The following is an 8686-nucleotide window of genomic DNA, read 5'->3' as shown; positions in this document are numbered from 1 at the left end:
CCCAAACATTGATAAAGTTAAAATAAACCCATTTTTTATGTTTTACTTAAATTTTAAAGTATATCTAAGTAGAAATAGTTGGAATGATCTAAACGATGCCGTCTCGGCAGAGTTCAAAATTAAGCAAAGATATATTTGGCAAAAAATTATCTTTAAAATCCATGTTTTAATTGCTGTAAATGTGGAAATTCATGCATGGGGGTAAGAAAGCTTTGGCAGAAATATTCCCCAGAGAACCATGCCTTTAGACATATTTTATACAAACTAAACATGTTAAACATAATCCTGGTGTCGCAGAAAGACCCCCTCCCACTAGTAATGCTCTTGCCCCTAATTAGCGTATTCCAGTTTACAGTAAACATGATTTCAATTAATATGGATAAATCGAATGCAATCAAATTCGTAGTAAAATGTTTTTTTTATCATTAGTAACACGAATAACTTTTATTTAAATCTATTTAGAATACCGATTATTCGTTATATTAAAAAATAATCCTATAGCCACTACCACAATCTGTACTCTAAATTCTTAAAGAATACGTTTTTCTATGGAATACATCATTGATTAGTAAGACCTTTGAATGGTTTTGTTAAGTCATTATGATTAAGTAAATTTGATTATCTGGATTTCTGTTAGCAATTAGTTTAATGAAAAACAAACAAACAAAAAAAATATTTAAAAAATGAATAAAAACTTCTTAAAATGCGAGGACAAGAATTAATTTCTTTCAACAAAAGATCGAAAAAATATCTAGAATATCAAAGTTGTTGTGGGTATGGTAAACATGTGCAATGACCAAAAGCCGAAGGTGTTATTCAATATCACTGCTCTTAATACCTTTTTTAATGCTTCATCTTCCTTTTCCTCCTAACTCTTCTTTACATTACACTGCATGAAAAGTCGGGTTTACTTTTACCTTAAATGCAATTTAAATGCTGCGGTTATTAAATGTTTAACTGCATAGTATAACATATTGTGGGATCGTAAACGTTAGAAAATAATTAGCATTTAATACGAGTTTAATGGAAAATTAAAAGAACAAATTTAATAAAGTTTGGAAAATTGTAAACTTACTAATACATTCAGATTTAAATCTTCCGTAAACAAATGTTATAGCTTTAGTATGTAAAATGTATAATTATTATTAAACATGCACATAAAATAAAGTTTTATGTTTATATTATATTGTTTGGTTAATAAAATTTAATGTAGAGTTTTACCTCATTATTTGTTCTTGTTTAATTCACACTTTACTGAACAATACTTCCTTAAACTGAATTATATACGGGAAAACTTACCAAATATGTCCAATTTAACCCTTTCATAAACTAATATTATACCTCATGTATAAATATAATTATATACATGGATTAAACATTTATTATTGATTTATTAAAGATTTAGTTTAATATTTATTTTTATCTCATATATATATATATATATATATATATATATATATATATATATATATATATATATATATATATATATATATATATATATATAAATAATTAAATTTAAAACACAAAGACCACAAAGTAAAGCATTAGTCCTTTCAAAATCCTTTTAAAAATCTCCAGATGCTTTAAAAATTTTCTATGTATGCTTTACTGTGTTGTCTTCGTGTTTTCAATTTCATTATTTTCACTTTACTACTATACCGACCACTGTGAATTCATGGACTTCTGATATATATAATTTTTTTCAATTATTTTACAATCACATACAAATCCATTTTTCATATAATTTTATTACATTATGTTAATGACATACAAATAAATAAATCTTAAAAAACTTAATAAGTCTATATAATATTTCAGAATTAATACCAAGGTACTAGTAATTGGAATTCAATGCCATTATTATTATTATTATAAATTCTTACATAGTGCTAAATATACTCTCAGAATTTAGAATTTTACAATACACAATTTAATGGAAATTAAGTTTTTAGACGCTGATAACAATTGGTCACAAAATAATTCATATCCAAACAAATTAATTACAACAATTTACAAAATAGAATTGCATACAACATTCAAATCTATCAGCATTAAATCTGCACAAAAGCAGTCTATTTGGACTTCAAAAAAAAAAAAAAAAAATACAATATCCATGATAGAAACAGTCCTTATCAAAACTGTTTAATGGGTTGTAAATTTAAAATAAAAGTTTATTCACCTCATTATGTGTCTTTCATATATAGCATGAAATACAAGGCCTTTTTGAAAAAATTCTACATGTGCTATAGGCAAATTTCTCAAAAAATGAATGTGGATAACTTAAAGCACAGAGTCATTATACTTTTTAGCATGCAATTTGAAAAATATTGTTGAAAGTGATAATTTTGAAATCATTCACAAAAGATTTTAAGATCTTGTTCCATGATAATTTCCTATTTTCCATCCTTAAAAAGTTTTGGACAGAAGAGAAAGTACATTATGACCACACAAATTGGTGAACATACTGGAATACAAGGGCATTCATTTATATAAATTAGCACAAACATTGCAAGTCAAAGAGCCAATGATTCTACATGTATATCAAGATCTAGGGGAATGGTACACTTATAACATTAAACATCTTTTGTCGTTTCAGTTTTAAGAATCTCAATAAGCACAAGCAGGTAGACAGGAATATGAATACTGTGAAACTACATATATCTCATTAAAACAATTTTAGGCTAATTTGAAATTGAGACATAAAATTGACCTTTACACTCAAAGCATTTTCTTCTAGCTAGTCTATGCCTAATATATGTTCAGAAACAATATATCTGGAATATTCATGTACAAATAATATCATGCATTAGTATATTCATGTACACATGATAAACGTTCTTTAACTCTTTATTTTTATTAATAGTTAAGTTGCCTTTTCTTCTTATTACAATATATTTTATGCATAAATGTCTTCTTAGTCTAGTTCTGACAGAGAAGCCTCACTCGCCCACAAGCAACAGCAAAAGGATCGGTCAGAGACGCCACCTTTCTCTTACTTGGGTATCAAGATCTGCAACTTACTGCCAGCAAAACTCTTTCAGACTACCCTTGCATTGTCTCCTAATTATTGTCGCAATAAATATCCATGCACTAATTATTCAAGTTAAACTTGTAAAAACATGGAAACAAGTCGGAGATTAAGAATGTTTGGCATGTGTGCTACACAATAAGCCAGTTGATCTGCAAACAATAAAAAATACGACAGCTTTTTAATCATTAACTGAGTACAGTAAACATTTTATGTTGACTGTGAAAAATACACCATCAAGAAAACTTCTTTTATATCATGGTTATGTGAATTCAAATTAAGGAAAAAGCATCACAATTACACAAAACAAGTAACAGCTGATAATTTATCTCTAATAGCCCATTTCTGTTCAATCGCTACATCATCAGGTTTATCACTTGTGGATTGAAACATAGCATATCCTCATCAAATCAATTTTACATTGGAACGTAAGACATTTTGATAAAGATATTTTCAGTAAATAATCTTCTAGTCTTTACCGTAAAATTTCAAGAATAAGCTACGAAACGTACATATAAAAAGGCCTGTATAAACATATGTACATGTTACAAAATTTTTTAGCCTTACTCTTTAAACTTAATGCAAAAAATTCTGGTCTTAAACTCTTTACTTCAAATGAAAGGAAACAAATTAATTTCTTACTCTTGCAATATAATATACATTAAAATCACTTTTTACCCTATTTACTCAGAAATCTCTTTATCTGGTCTGTTTAGTCTATTTTTTAAATCTAAGACAAACTAAGCCACTGACAGAGAAGCCTCACTCGCCCACAAGCAACAGCAAAAGGATCGGTCTTAGACACCACCTTTCTCTTACTTGGGTATCAAGATCTGCAACTTACTGCCAGCAAAGCTCTTTCAGACTACCCTTGCATTGTCTCCTACTTCTTTTCACAATAATTGTCCATACACTAATTATTTAAGTCAAACTTGTACATAAATGTAATTTATAAATCAAGATTAAAAATGTATGTGCATGTGTACTATACAAAATAAGCGAATCGATCTTCAAACAATAAAAAATATGACCGAGTTTTAATCTGTAATCAAGCATCAGAAAACACTTTAACTGTCAAAAATACAACACTAGGTATATTTTTCTTATATAACATTTGAATGTGTCAATTCAAGTTAAGTAAAAAAAGCAACACAATTATGCAAAACAGTAGCAACTCAGATATTTGATCTCTAATAGCCCATTTCTGTTCAATCGCTACATCATCAGGTTTGTCTTTTTTGGATTCCTTATTTATCCTAATTCTTCTGATGCTCTGCCTTTTAGACAGCTTTGATTTGTGAGTGGCACTTTTGGTGTCTAGTTCTTCGAATACTTTTTAACATTCATCAGAACGCCACTTTCTCTGGTACATCACCATTCTTTGCTTTAATGGAATCAGCTTTTCCAATCGGCGTTTCTTCGTCTTGTATGGATTGAAAGTATATGTGTATTGCACCTAAAATATGACATTGCAGCAAAAATTAGCAAAAGTTAAGAATGTCTGAAATCTTTAGTAAGATACATTATTTAATAAATGATTATTAAGATTCTTTTTCAAAACTTGAGATTACAATCACACATATATCAAATATCCAAGGTTGTAAAGTAAACCCACAGCTAGAGTAACATATACCCTTTATTGACTGTGAGCAAATTAACATTTGCATTTATTTAATTCTAGACATTAACAATGAAAAAATATAATTATAAAAAATTTTGAGCTCTGTGTCCAAGTCTTTTTGAATTTTGCACTTGGTTGATCTCTTTCAGAAGTTAACAATTCTTTTCTTCCACTATCATCATATGAGCAATGTTTGAATTTTTGACTTGCAAATCAAACAAAAAATTACATGATTAAATTAAAGTATTTTTATATAAATGATACCATCATTCACCAGATGTATTAAATATTATACAATTATGGACTCTTTTGGTGTTGAATGTGGTTTGTTATTCACCACTCACCAGAAAAATATCAATATTGGCCGAGACGAAGCCGAGGTCAATATTGATATTTCTGGTGATTAAAAAACTACATGTATATTCAACACCATAAGAGTCCATAATTATTGTTTTGTTATATAGTCCAGATTTGAATAAATAAGATACTGAAGGCTGCATGACGACACCATTTTCATTTAAGAACTTCTGTCATTGAAAATAGAAAAAAAATGTTCAGATTACAATTTGTAACTTCCGTGTTTTCCTTTCAAAGTTACGCTATGTGGAATATGTCCATATAATCCTGTGATAGGTTTAATGTATAACATTTTTCCTGCTCAGATACACAGCTGGCTGCGGCCGTTGCAACCATTGTTTACAATGTTGTTTGAGGTGTTGATTGTGATGTCACAATGCCGCTGCATGCGCACTGACCCTCCGGTAAATAAGGCCTCAAAGGTGATTATGTGGTGTTATGAACTGTTTGCGCTTGTATAGATTATGTAAGGACTTTAAATAGACTATATAATAATAAAGTATGTTTAACATACATTTAAATATTATTACATAAACTTTACATTTTTTATTCTAAAGATATGCTTTATACTGACCTCTAACAAATGCTCAGCAAGCTAGATAGATGCCTACGACATACTGGCATATATGTTCAGTCATTTCTTTGTTTCCATCTGATGAAGGTCTGCAACACATGATCTCATCATATCAAATTACCTGAATTCCATTTAAAGAACAGTACTATAAATTTTATTCCACAGAAAATATTCTACATAATCCATAAACTAATACTTTTACCTTTAACATAATCATTCCAGCATTTGAAATTGAATGTGATCCAAAAATAAATTACCAAGTAATGGTATATGCATGTTCTATATCAACATTTCTTATCCACTAGATGGCTATCTCTATCATAGCTTAATTGTTGGTAGATTGTTTATTTTCTCTTGTCTTTCAGTAAAAATTTAATAAATACTTCAAACCAACAAAGGATCCAAAGGCCACATCACTCACCTGAGCAACCATGGCCATAACTTTGACCAAAACAAAACAAGAGGCCCATGGGCCACAACGCTCACCTGAGTAACTTTGGCCTTGCTGTTTTTCACCCGATTTCCCCCTTGTAATACCTATTGTGGCCCCGCCCTACCCCAGGGGTCATGATTTGAACAATTTAGAATCTACACTACCCCAGGATGCTTCCACATAAGTTTCAGCTTTTCTGGCCCAGTGGTTCTTGAGAAGAAGATTTTTAAAGATATTTTCTACATATTTCAATGTAAAACTTGGATTCCCTATTGTGGCCCCGCCCTACCCCTGGGGGTCATGGTTTTTACAATTTAGAATCTACACTACCCCAGGATGCTTCCACATAAGTTTCAGCTTTTCTGGCCCAGTGGTTCTTGAGAAGAAGATTTTTAAAGATTTTTTCTACATATTTCAATGTAAATCTTGGATTCCCTATTGTGGCCCCGCCCTACCCCAGGGGTCATGATTTGAACAATTTAGAATCTACACTACCCAAGGATGCTTCCACATAAGTTTCAGCTTTTCTGGCCCAGTGGTTCTTGAGAAGAAGATTTTTAAAGATATTTTCTACATATTTCAATGTAAAACTTGGATTCCCTATTGTGGCCCCGCCCTACCCCTGGGGGTCATGGTTTTTACAATTTAGAATCTACACTACCCCAGGATGCTTCCACATAAGTTTCAGCTTTTCTGGCCCAGTGGTTCTTGAGAAGAAGATTTTTAAAGATTTTTTCTACATATTTCAATGTAAAACTTGGATTCCCTATTGTGGCCCCGCCCTACCCCTGGGGGTCATGGTTTTTACAATTTAGAATCTACACTACCCCAGGATGCTTCCACATAAGTTTCAGCTTTTCTGGCCCAGTGGTTCTTGAGAAGAAGATTTTTAAAGATTTTTTCTACATATTTCAATGTAAAACTTGGATTCCCTATTGTGGCCCTGTCCTACCCCCGGGGTCATGATTTGAACAATTTAGAATCTACACTACCCCAGGATGCTTCCACATAAGTTTCAGCTTTTCTGGCCCAGTGGTTCTTGAGAAGAAGATTTTTTAATGACCCCACCCTATTTTTGTCTTTTCTTGATTATCTCCCCTTGGAAGGGGGCTTGGCCCTTTATTTTAACAATTTAAACTCCCCTTCACCCAAGGATGCTTTGTACCAAGTTTGGTTAAAATTGGCCCAGTGGTTCTTGAGAAGAAGTTGAAAATGAGAAAAGTTTACAGACGGACGGACGGACGGACGACGGACAACGGGTGATCAGAAAAGCTCACTTGAGCTTTCAGCTCAGGTGAGCTAAAAAGGGGGGGGGGGGGTCAGGAGCACCTCATGGGGTCATATGTCTAGATCTTTATAACACTTGAAATGCCACACAAGTTGTGTGGTGTATCAAGTGTTTTTAAGATCTGACAATTGCAAGGAACAAGAATATATGATTTAGTGTAGCCCCACCCTACTTTCGGGTGATCAGCATGTCATAGTACAATTTTCATATCATATGTATTCATATCAATACACAATATTTAAGGTGCCAAGTAGAGATTGGTCATCTGATATCCTGTTCAACTATGTCTGACACACATGTACAGATATTTAATCACATATCATGGAAAACAATAAGGTATGATGATTTGAACAAACTAAAAGCTACTTTAATTGAGGATGCTTCAACATAAGTTCCAATTTTTCTGGATAAATGGTTCAAGATTTTCTTTTAAATTGCCAATACATTTTCATTAAATTTGAATCATCTCCCCTTGAAAATGTTACAATTTTTTTTATGGTTGGATAGAAAGACATTTTCATTAAATTTAAATCATCTCCCCTTGAAAATGTTACTAGTTTTTTTTATGGTTAGATAGAAAGACAGATGGAAGACGACAAAATGTGATCAGAAAAACTCGCTTAAGCTTTCATCTCTTGTGAGCTTAAAAGTGCATGTTATTAATTTTTTTCTTACTTCAACGTTTGGCTTCCACCATCAGATTTCAGTTTCCATTCAAGCTTTTGTGAATTGTCATGGGGATATCCAGTCTGAAAGTATACATTCACAGATTAACATATCAATTACAATTAAAACATCCTGATTATGCCTTTAAATGAAATCACTTGAAGCTAGACACAATGATAGTACATCATTTAGCTTTATCATAATACATGTTGCTTTATTATAATTGTAGCTTTAACAAAACAAGAAATCTGTGAGCCAATCATGAATGCTCAATAGTGATATAACCAATCAACCCCCCCCCCCCCCCCCCCCCCCTTTTGATGTGAATACACAAGTCAGTTAAAAATAACTGTGCTATCATCATGATCATTTGACAAGAAGTTGACATAACATTTAAACAAAAATGAATCCCAGTAATGTATTCCAGAGTTAGTTACGATACTTGTATACAGTATACATTATTACAATGTATATGGGAATAACATATATTGCAATTACAGCAATTCTGCAAAACTCCTTCATAGCAAATTTCAAGGGACCAAAGAAAGATCTTCGCTATAATCTTAATTCATTATATGTTTAATATAGTGAATTCATAAGAAATCCTATACCGAATTTGTTATAAAACAGTCAGCTAACAGTACTTCAAACTATTGTATGTTATATAATCGATATCACCCTCAGTTACAAAAATTGTCAATACAACCTTTTCACTT

At 31.4% G+C, this 8686-nt stretch overlaps 1 long non-coding RNA gene across 1 annotated transcript; it reads right to left on the bottom strand.

The window, feature by feature from the left end:
- Positions 1-4403: 4403 nt before the first annotated feature.
- Positions 4404-8035, bottom strand: LOC133178819 (uncharacterized). Its single transcript, XR_009720041.1, has 3 exons — positions 7980-8035; positions 5584-5672; positions 4404-4487 (listed from the first exon to the last, which is right to left on the bottom strand). It is a non-coding gene; the product is annotated as an uncharacterized LOC133178819 (long non-coding RNA).
- Positions 8036-8686: the final 651 nt, after the last annotated feature.

The sequence above is a fragment of the Saccostrea echinata genome, unplaced genomic scaffold (assembly GCF_033153115.1).
Source record: "Saccostrea echinata isolate AGI-Se365-2 ecotype Australia unplaced genomic scaffold, CSIRO_AGI_Sech_v1 ptg000003l, whole genome shotgun sequence".
NCBI lineage: Eukaryota > Metazoa > Mollusca > Bivalvia > Ostreida > Ostreidae > Saccostrea > Saccostrea echinata.
This window is presented reverse-complemented; position numbering and strand designations above follow the sequence as displayed.